The sequence below is a fragment of the Triticum urartu genome, chromosome 3A, assembly GCF_056163025.1.
Source record: "Triticum urartu cultivar PI428250 chromosome 3A, HENAU_Tu73, whole genome shotgun sequence".
Classification (NCBI taxonomy): Eukaryota; Viridiplantae; Streptophyta; class Magnoliopsida; order Poales; family Poaceae; genus Triticum; species Triticum urartu.
The window spans coordinates 290,588,351-290,600,124 of NC_141875.1; positions in this window are offsets into that span (position 1 = coordinate 290,588,351).

Below are 11,774 nucleotides of genomic sequence, written 5' to 3' on the forward strand. Positions count from 1 at the left end.
TTGTAGGGATGAACTTTCTTTGGCCATGTTATTTTGAGAAGACATAATTGCTTAGTTAGTATGCTTGAAGTATTATTATTTTTATGTCAATATGAACTTTTATCTTGAATCTTTCGGATCTGAATATTCATACCACAATTAAGAAGAATTACATTAAAATTATGCCTAGTAGCACTCCGCATCAAAATTATCTTTTTTATGATTTACGTACTCGAGGACGAGCAGGAATTAAGCTTGGGGATGCTTGATACGTCTCCAACGTATCTATAATTTTTGATTGCTCCATGCTATATTATCTACTATTTTGGACATTATTGGGATTTATTATCCACTTTTATATTATTTTTGGGACTAACCTATTAACCGGAGGCCCAACCCAGAATTGCTGTTTATTTGCCTATTTCAGTGTTTCGCAGAAAAGGAATATCAAACGGAGTCCAAACGGAATGAAACCTTGGGGAACGTGATTTTCGGAATGAACATGATCCAGGAGACTTGGACCCTACGTCAAGAAATAAAGGAGGAAGCCACAAGGTAGGGGGCGCGCCTACCCCACCCCCCCCCCCCCAAGCGCGCCCTCCACCCTCATGGGCCCCCTGTTGCTCCACCGACGTACTCCTTCCTCCTATATATACCTACGTACCCCCAAATGATCAAATACGGAGCCAAAAACCTAATTCCATCGCCGCAACCTTCTGTATCCACGAGATCCCATCTTGGGGCCTGTTCCGGAGCTCCGCCGGAGGGGTCATCCATCATAGAGGGCTTCTACATCAACACCATAGCCTCTTCGATGAAGTGTGATTAGTTTACCTCAGACCTTCGGGTCCATAGTGATTAGCTAGATGGCTTCTTCTCTCTTTTTAGATCTCAATACAATGTTCTCCCCCTCTCTTGTGGAGATCTACTCGATGTAATCTTTTTTTGCGGTGTGTTTGTTAAGACCGATGAATTGTGGGTTTATGATCAAGATTATCTATGAACAATATTTGAATCTTCTCTGAATTCTTTTATGTATGATTGGTTATCTTTGCAAGTCTCTTCGAGTTATCAGTTTGGTTTGGCCTACTAGATTGATCTTTCTTGCAATGGGAGAAGTGCTTAGCTTTGGGTTCAATCTTGCGGTGTCCTTTCTAGGTGACAGTAGGGGCAGCAAGGCCCGTATTGTATTGTTGCCATCAAGGATAACAAGATGGGGTTTTTATCATATTACATGAATTTATCCCTCTACATCATGTCATCTTGCTTAAGGTGTTACTCTGTTTTCATGAACTTAATACTCTAGATGCATCCTGGATAGCGGTTGATGAGTGGAGTAATAGTAGTAGATGTAGGCAAGAGTCGGTTTACTTGTCTCGTACGTGATGCCTATATACATGATCATACCTAGATATTCTCATAACTATGCTCAATTCTGTCAATTGCTCATAAGTAATTCGTTCACCCACCGTAAAATACTTATGCTCTTGAGAGAAGCCACTAGTGAAACCTATGGCCCCGGGTCTATCTTCATCATATTAATCTTCCAATACTTAGTTACTTCCTTTGCTTTTTACTTTGCTTTTATTTTAGTTTGCATCTTTATCACAAAAATACCAAAAATATTATCTTGTCATATCTATCAGATCTCACTCTCGTAAGTGACCGTGAAGGGATTGACAACCCCTTATCGCATTGGTTGCGAGGAGTTATTTGTTTTGTGTAGGTACGAGGGACTTGCGCGTAGCCTCCTACTGTATTGTACCTTGGTTCTCAAAAACTGAGGGAAATACTTACGCTACTTTGCTGCATCATCCTTTCCTCTTAAAGGAAAACCAACGCGGTGCTCAAGAGGTAGCAGGCAGTCCCTGTGGTCACAGGGGCCCGTGGTGGAGGTGGAGCTTGATGTTGGTGCTCATGCTCCACCGTTGTATGCGGCGCGCGGTCTTGATGTGGCGGCGCTGGGAGTGCTCGACCATCTTCATGAGGCCGCTGGACCACCTGGCAGCTTTCTTCTTCACACGTCGGTGCCCTGGGCGGTGGTTCGCGCCGCAGGACTTCGTGCCTTGTCTCAACGATGGCATCTCGATGGGGAGGTGGAGGAGGTGCCCCGTGGAACACATCACCTACGACAGGCGGCGGGAGAGGCAGCGAGAGAGACGATGCAGGAGAGCCCCCGGCAGCGCTGACGAGCTCCGCGATGCACAGTATCTTTGGAGGTCAGAAGTATGCGTTGCCCACCCGAGTGTTGAGTTCTCCAGGCATGTTTGTGGATCATCCGAAGAGTGCTGCCAATGTCGCACAGTTCTTCCGAGCCCAGTAAAGGAATGCGACCGAGAAGTTGTTCTGGTTGAAGTTTCTCGCGCCTCAACACCCGACGCCGCTGAACAACCAGCTGAAGCAGCTGACGGAGCGACGTAGGATAGCAGGTTTGGCGATGAAGGACTTAATAGTCCAGCTCTAGCCAGCCGAGCCGATCCCCAGTAGCTATTTGATGCGCGGCCTCGGATTAATGCTGTGAAGCGCTCGGTGATACGTCTCCATCGTATCTATAATTTTTGATTGTTCCATGCCAATATTATACAACTTTCATATACTTTTCGCAACCTTTTATACTATTTTTGGGGACTAACATATTGATCCAGTGCCTAGTGCCAGTTCCTGTTTGTTGCATGTTTTTTGTTTCGTAGAATATCCATATCAAATGGAGTCCAAATGGGATAAAAACTGACGGAGATTTTTTTTGGAATATATGTGAATTTTGAGAAGTGAAATCAACGCGAGACGATGCTCGAGGGGCCCACGAGGTAGGGGCGCGCCCCTAACCCTCGTGGACACCCCGTAAGGTGGTTGTTGCCCTTCTTTCGCCGCAATAAAGCTAATATCCGGATAAAAATCATGTTCAAATTTCAATCCAATCGGAGTTATGGATCTCCTGGAATATAAGAAACGGTGACAGGCCAGAATCTGGAACGCGGAAACAGAGAGAGACAAAGAGACATATCTAATCTTGGGGGAGCTCTCGCCCCTCCCATGCCATGGAGACCAAGGACAAGAGGGGAAACCCTTCTCCCATCTATGGAGAAGGTCAAGGAAGAAGATGGAGAAGGGGGCTCTCTCTCCCTCTCTCCCGGTGGCGCCGGAACGCCGCCGGGGCCATCATCATCACCGCAATCTACACCAACAACTTCACCGCCCTCATCACCAACTCTTCCACCCTCTATGCAGTGGTGTAACCCCTTTTTTACCCGCTGTAATCTCTACTTAAACATGTTGCTCAATGCTATATATTATTTCCCAATGATGTATGGCTATCCTATGATGTTTGAGTAGATCTGTTTTGTCCTATGGGTTAATTGATGATCGTGATTGGTTTGAGTTGCATGTTTTATTATTGGTGATGTCCAATGGTGCTCTCCTTGTCGCGCAAGAATGAGGGATCCCTACTGTAGGGTTTCCAATATGATCATGATTTTCTTATGGTGGGTGGCGTGAGTGATAGAAATGTAGATCCGAGTAAGTAGGTTGTATGCGTATGGGACTAAATCATACTTGATGCCTTATAATGCTATGGTTGGGTTTTACCTTAATGATCTTTAGTAGTTGCGGATGCTTGCTAGAGTTCCAATCATAAGTGCATATGATCCAAGAAGAGAAAGTATGTTAGCTTATGCCTCTCCCTCAAATAAAATCGCAATAATGATTACCGGTCTAGTTATCGATTGCCTAGGGACAAATAACGTTCTCGTGACAAAAATCTCTCTACTGAAACTAACTTAGTTGTGTCTTTATCTAAACAGCCCCTACTTTTTATTTACGCGCTCTTTATTATCTTGCAAACTTATCCAACAACACCTATAAAGTACTTCTAGTTTCATACTTGTTCTAGGTAAAGAGAACGTTAAGCGTGCGTAGAGTTGTATCGGTGGTCGATAGAACTTAAGGGAATATTTTTTCTACCTTTAGCTCCACATTGGGTTCGACACTCTTACTTATCAAAAGAGGCTACAATTGATCCCCTATACTTGTGGGTTATCAAGACCTATTTCTGGCGCCATTGCCAGGGAGTTATAACGTGGGGTGAATATTCTCGTGTCTGCTTGTTTCCTTCATCACTAAGTAATTGTTATTTGTTGCTCTAAGTTGTTCTCTATCTTTAGTTATGGATATGGAACACGAAATACCAAAAAAATAGGTTTACTTGCTACTCATGGAGATGGGGAACCTCCTAAAACCCTCGATGCTCATTATGTGAAACATATTATGTACTACTTTGATAATCCTGAGAAAACCCCATTCAACATTATAATGGGAGTAACGTTGGATCAACGTGAATACTTTAGGGTTATCGCTTGACTCAAAAAGGGAAACTAATATCGGCTAAAATTTATATGTTGCATTGGTATGCTTGGCAACTATGCTTGAGATATGATTATACTTGTTGCTCTAGGATGAAGGCTCCACACCTTCCCTTTTCATGCGCATTTAATGATGATGAATCATTGGCTTATTATGCTAATGGTATATATGATTATTATGATGTGGAACAAATAGAAGAATTTGTTGCTTTTATGGGTGCTTATGAAATTGAATCTTTGTTTAAAGAGTTTAAAGATTTTGATGATTCAGTTTATAGACCTGAAAATTTATCTATCCTTAGATATTTCTATGATAATTACAAATACAATTATGATATTGATGAATTTATTGAGAAAGTCTCCGCTGTCCGAGAAGAGACTAATATTTTGCAGGAGTCTATGGAAGAAGAAATTGATGAAACTGTGAGCTCATTGGATGAAAAAGATGATGAGGAGAGCGAAGAACAAAAAGAGGAAGATCGGTTTAGCTACCCGTGCCCACCTTCTAATGAGAGTAACTCTTCAACTCATACACTGTTTAATTTCCCTTCGTTCTTACCGAAGGATGATTGCTATGATGATTGTTATGATCCAGTTGATTCTTTTGAAATATCCCTTTTTGATGATGCTTGCTATGATTATGGCCAAGATGCCAATATGAATTATGCTTATGGAGATGAACTTGCTATAGTACCTTATGTTAAACATCAAATTGTAGCTATTGCACCCACGCATGATAGTCCTATTATCTATTTGAATTCTCCTGACTACTCTATATCGGAGAAGTTTGCCCTTATTAAGGATTATATTGATGGGTTGCGTTTAACTACTACACATGATGATTTTGATAGATATAATATGCTTCTGCTTGCTGCTCCTACTTGCAATTATTATGAGAGAGGAACTACATCTCTGCCTCTCCATGTTTCCAATATGATAAAATTGCAAGAAACTGCTTATACTATGCATTAGCCTTTACTATGTGTGCATGAATTGTTCTTTTATGACATGTCGATGCATAGGAAGAGAGTTAGACTTCATCATTACATGATATATGTTGCTTTGTGCTCACCACTAAATCACAAATCATTGTTAATTAAAATTGGCTTTGATATACCTTGGGATCCGGGTGGATTCATTACTTGAGCACCTTATGCCTAGCTTAAAGGCTTTAAAGAAAGCGCTGCCAGGGAGACAACCCGGAAGTTTTAGAGAGTCATTTATTTCTGTTGAATGCTTTTATATAGTTTAAAATCAAAAAAATAAAGAGGGAAACCCAAAATATTTCAAAAAGGAAAGTGAAAGTGGGAGAGACAAGCATTGTTGAAGTGGGGGAGCTCCTTGAACTTTGTTCATGCTCACGGAAACTTTGTGAATCTTGATTACAACAACTTTCTAACAAAAATAATTATCCCCTTGTACAATTCCATTGTATAATAAAAATAATGTGCCAAGATTTTCCTTTAGGATGTTTACATTGCTTGTTGGTTTGTGCGGTGCAGAACAGAAACTTTGGCTGTAGTGCACGATTTTACATTTTTTACTGGAACGTCAAACGGTTCTGAAACTTTTTTCACTGTCTTTCTATACAATTTTTTTATTTTTTAGAATTGTTTCAGAATTTTTGGACCATGACAAGTATGGTGAATGTTCATTTTACTATAGACTGTCCTCTTTAAGACAGATTCTGTTTTTTGATGCATAGTTTGCTTGTTTTGATGAAACTATCAATTTCTATCAGTGGATTAAGCCATGGAAAAGTTATATTACAGTAGCTAAAATTCAAAAAAAAATATGAATTGGTTTGCAACAGTACTTAGAGTAGTGATTTGCTTTATTATACTAATGGATCTTACCGAACTTTCTGTTAAGTTTTGTGTGATTGAAGTTTTCATGTTTTGGGAGAGATCACGATGGATGATGGAATAAGGAGTGGCAAGAGCCTAAGCATGGGGATTCCCAAGGCACACCAAGGATATATTCAAGGACTACCAAGCAACCAAGCTTGGGGATGCCCCGGAAGGCATCCCCTCTTTCTTCTAACAATCATCGGTAATTTTACTTGGAGCTATATTTTTATTTGTCACATGATATGCATAAATCTTGGAGCGTCTTTTGCATTTAGTTTTCAATTTTATTTGACGCACCATTATCGTATGAGCTAGTCCTTGGTTGATTTATAGAATGCTCATTGCACTTCACTTATATCTTTTGAGTATGGCTTTATAGAATGCTTCATGTGCTTCACTTATATCTTTTGAAGTTTGGATTGCCTGTTTCTCTTCACATAGAAAACTGCCATTTGTAGAATGCTCTTTTGCTTCACTTATATTTGTTAGAGCATGGGCATATCTTTTGTAGAAACAATTAAACTCTCTTGCTTCACTTATATCTATTTAGAGAGATGACAGGAACTGGTCATTCACATGGTTAGTCATAAAATCCAACATAAAACTTGTAAATCACTGAATATGATATGTTTGATTCCTTGCAATAGTTTTGCGATATAAAGGTGGTGATATTAGAGTCATGCTAGTGGGTAGTTGTGGATTGTAGAAATACTTGTGTTGAAGTTTGTGATTCCCGTAGCATGCACGTATGGTGAACCGTTATGTAACGAAGTTGGAGCATGAGGTATTTATTGATTGTCTTCCTTATGAGTGGCGGTCAGGGACGAGCAATGGTCTTTTCCTACCAATCTATCCCCCTAGGAGCATGAGCGTAGTACTTTGTTTCAATGACTAATAGATTTTTGCAATAAGTATGTGAGTTCTTTATGACTAATGTTGAGTCCATGGATTATACGCACTCTAACCCTTCCATCATTGCTAGCCTCTTCGGTACCGTGCATTTCCCTTTCTCACCTTGAGAGTCGGTGCAAACTTCGCCGGTGCATCCCAACCCCGTGATATGATACGCTCTATCACACATAAGCCTCCTTATATCTTCCTCAAAACAGTCACCATACCTACCTATCATGGCATTTCCATAGCCATTCGGAGATATATTTCCATGCAACTTCCAGCATCATCATATATATGACTTGAGAATTTATTGTTATATTGGTTTGCATGATCGTAAGATAGCTAGCATGATGTTTTCATGGATTGTCCATTTTTTTATGTCATTGCTACGCTAGATCATTGCACATCCCAGCACACCGCCGGAGGCATTCATATAGAGTCATATCTTTTTTCTAGTATCGAGTTGTAATATTGAGTTGTAAGTAAATAAAAGTGTGATGATCATCATTATTAGAGCATTGCCCCATGAAATGAAAAAAAGAAGAAAAAAGAGAGACCAAATAAGCCTAAATAAAAAATGGGCCAAAGAAGCCCGCAAAAAAAGAGGGGGCAGTGTTACTATCCTTTTACCACACTTGTGCTTCAAAGTAGCACCATGTTCTTCATATAGAGAGTCTCTTGAGTTATCACTTTCATATACTAGTGGGAATTTTCATTATAGAACTTGGCTTGCATATTCCAATGATGGGCTTCCTCAAATGCCCTAGGTCTTCATGAGCAAGAAAGTTGGATGCACACCCACTTAGTTTCAGTTTGAGCTTTCATACACTTATAGCTCTTCGTGCATCCGTTGCATGGCAATCCCTACTCCTCACATTGACATCAATTGATGGGCATCTCCATACCCTATTGATTAGCCACGTCGATGTGAGACTTTCTCCTTTTTGTCTTCTCCACACAACCTCCACCATAATATTCTATCCCACCTATAGTGCTATGTCCATGGCTCACGCTCATGTATTGCGTGAAAGTTGAAAAGGTTTGAGAACGTCAAAACTATGAAACAATTGCTTGGCTTGTCATCAGGGTTGTGCATGATTTGAATGCTTTGTGTGGTGAAGATGGAGCATAGCCAGACCATATGATTTTGTAGGGATAACTTTCTTTGGCCATGTTATTTCTAAAAGACATGATTGCTTTATTAGTATGCTTGAAGTATTATTATCTTAATGTCAAATGATAGACTATTTCTTTGAATCACTCGTTTCTTAATATTCATGCCATGATTAGATTACATGATCAAGATTATGCTAGGTAGAATTCCACATCAAAAATTATCTTTTTTATCATTTACCTACTTGAGGACGAGCAGGAATTAAACATGGGGTGCTGATATGTCTCCGTGGTATCTATAATTTTTTATTGTTCCATGCCAATATTATACAACTTTCATATACTTTTGGCAACTTTTTATACTATTTTTGGGGACTAACATATTAATCCAGTGCCAGTTCCTGTTTGTTGCATGTTTTTTGTTTCGCAGAAAATCCATATCAAACGGACTCCAAATGGGATAAAAGATGACAGAGATTTTTTTGGAATATATGTGAATTTTGGGAAGTGAAATCAACGCGAGACGATGCTCGAGGGGCCCACGAGGCAAGGGGCGCATCCCTGACCCTCGTGGACACCCCGTAAGGCAGTTGCCGTCTTTCTTTCGCCACAAGAAAGAAAATATCTGGATAAAAATCATGTTCAAATTTCAATCCAATCGAAGTTACGGATCTCCGGGAATATAAGAAACGGTGAAAGGGCAGAGTCTGGAATGCAGAAACAAAGAGAGACGGAGACAGATCCAATCTCGGATGGGGTCTCGCCCCTCCCATGCCATGGAGACCAAGGACCAGAGGGGAAACCCTTCTCCCATCTAGGGAGAAGGTTAAGGAAGAAGAAGGAGAAGGGGTTCTCTCTCCCCCTCTCACCCGATGGCGCCGGAACGCCACCGGGGCCATCATCATCACCGCAATCTACACCAACAACTTCACCGCCCTCATCACTAACTCTTCCCCCCTCTATGTAGCTGTGTAACCCCTCTTTTACCCTCTATAATCTCTACTTAAACATGGTGCTCAACGCTATATATTATTTCCCAATGATGTATGACTATCCTATGATGTTTGAGTAGATCCGTTTTGTCCTATGGGTTAATTGATGCTCGTGATTGGTTTGAGTTGCATGCTTTATTATTGTTGCTGTCGTATGCTGCTCTGTGTGTCGCGCAAGCATGAGGGATCCCCGCTATAGGGTTTGCAATATGTTCATGATTTCCTTATGGTGGGTGGCGTGAGTGATAGAAACACAGACCCGAGTAAGTAGGTTGTTTGCGTATGGGAATAAAGAGGACATGATGCCTTATAATGCTATGGTTGGGTTTTACCTTAATGATCTTTAGTAGTTGCGAATCCTTGATAGAGTTCCAATCATAAGTGCATATGATCCAAGAAGAGAAAGTATGTTAACTTATGCCTCCCGCGCAAATAAAATTGCAATAATGATTACCGGTCTAGTTATCGATTGCCTAGGGACAAATAACTTTCTCGTGACAAAAATATCTCTACTAAAACTAACTTAGTTGTGTCTTTATCTAAACAGACCCTAGTTTTTATTTACACACTCTTTATTATCTTGCAAACCTATCCAACAACACCTACAAAGTACTTCTAGTTTCATACTTGCTCTAGGTAAAGCGAACGTTAAGCGTGCGTAGAGTTGTATCGATGGTCGATAGAACTTGAGGGAATATTTGTTCTACCTTTAGCTCCTTGTTGGGTTTGAAAAGCTTATCGAAAGAGGCTAAAATTGATCCACTATACTTGTGGGTTATCACTCGGCCTGCATAGATGGTGCTCGGATGGCCTTCGCCTATGTCAAGATGCAATGGGCAATAATGAAGGCCACCGAAGTGCCAACTGCAGGCCCGCCCGAAGGCAAGGATCATCGGAAGCCGGAGTGGTACTTCGACGACATCCTGGAAGGGGCACGAATAGTAGAGGGCCAATGTTCTAAGGATGTGTTATTTGATTAGATGTGTTCGGGTTGTAAGAATTATGTTTGTGAACTCGGGCCTGTAATATATCTATGTTTGCGCCTTTTATTTTAAGTGATTTTTCCTCTTGTGTGGCTGTTCATTTCTGAAAGTTGCCAGTCATCGGCTTCTGCCCCCATGCAGATGTTACAGGGGTGTTCGGCATAATGCGTGACCGCACTTTATCCAATGTGAGGTGAACCAGGCAATCAGACTATGCGGCTTTAGTACTTTCACTTAGCCATAGGAGTTTGACTCTGAAGCTAAGTACTAGCCCCTGGTGTGTGTGCAGCCATCCGAACACGACTGGGCGAAGACCAACCCCTCGTATAACACGGCGTGAATCACGAACGATTTTAGTATAATACTAAGTCACTGAATCACCGACCAGCTCTCGCTTTAGCATGGCAGTCAGCTTTCAGCTTTCTCTACTGAGGTATTTTACCGGACGAACCAGAAATACAATCGCAGGAGTTCTCCCTTCACTACCTTAGCCGAACGAGTGGAACGTAAGGTGGTAAGCACAGGAACCGGGCAACCCAACTATAGACCAAAGACATGATTCGGAGCTGATGCATATAATGCAATATCCGGGATGCTGAAGAGTACCCCATAGGAGTTCAGACATGAAAATGTGCTGGGCCAGATACAGGCCCCGGTGTTTAAGGCCGGACTAAAGCACGTGTGACAGTCAATAGTAGGGAGGGAATACAGATGATAATATAAAATAGATGAGTACCAAACAAAAGTGGTGATCAACTGCTTCCTTTATACCATGATTAATACGTCGAGATGTGTCATTACAGATAATGCGTGAACGCCAAGGCCATTTTACATGCCGAAGGTGTACACAACGGAAAGGTTTATACATGGCTTTTTGAGAAAATAGTGGCTTGAAGATCCTAATGATGCCTTGCTGCTCATCTGCATCATTTCTCCTTGATTAGAAATCCTTTGAGAGGAGGAACCGATGGTCGTCTACAAGAGATGAGGTAGATTTTTAATGAACATGTAGTGAAAATAAAAAGAAAAAGACAAAAGAGGTTACGGTCCGAATAGAGTCAAGCCATACTATAGACCTTTTCCGCAGTATGCCTCCGGCACTGCCCAAGGTATTTTAAGTGCGTAATTATGCACACACACGGTATGTATGCCGCAACCTGATGGGGCGATCGACGGAGGCTGAACTGCTATTCAAGCTCCAGATCCGCCGAGCTGTCATGCTGCAATGTGAATCGGACTCGCTTAGCGGTATCATAGGTCTTGATGACCGATGAACTATTCATCTTGATGAGGCTGTTTTGTACCTCGGCTGCTAGGGCTGTGGTGTGCTCCTCAGTATGGAGGAAGAGCTCCATATTTCCATTGACTGTGATGACGCCACGCGGTCCGGGCATTTTGAGCTTTAAATAATCATAGTGTGGGACTGCATTAAAGCGAGCGAAAGCAGTTCGTCCAAGCAGTGCATGATAACCACTGCAAAAAGGGACGATATCAAAGACAAATTTTCACTTTGAAAGTTGTCTGGAGAGCCGAATACGACTTCTAGTGTTAAGGAGCCTGTCCAGCGGGCCTCCATGCCGGGTATCACTCCTTTAAAGGTAGTGT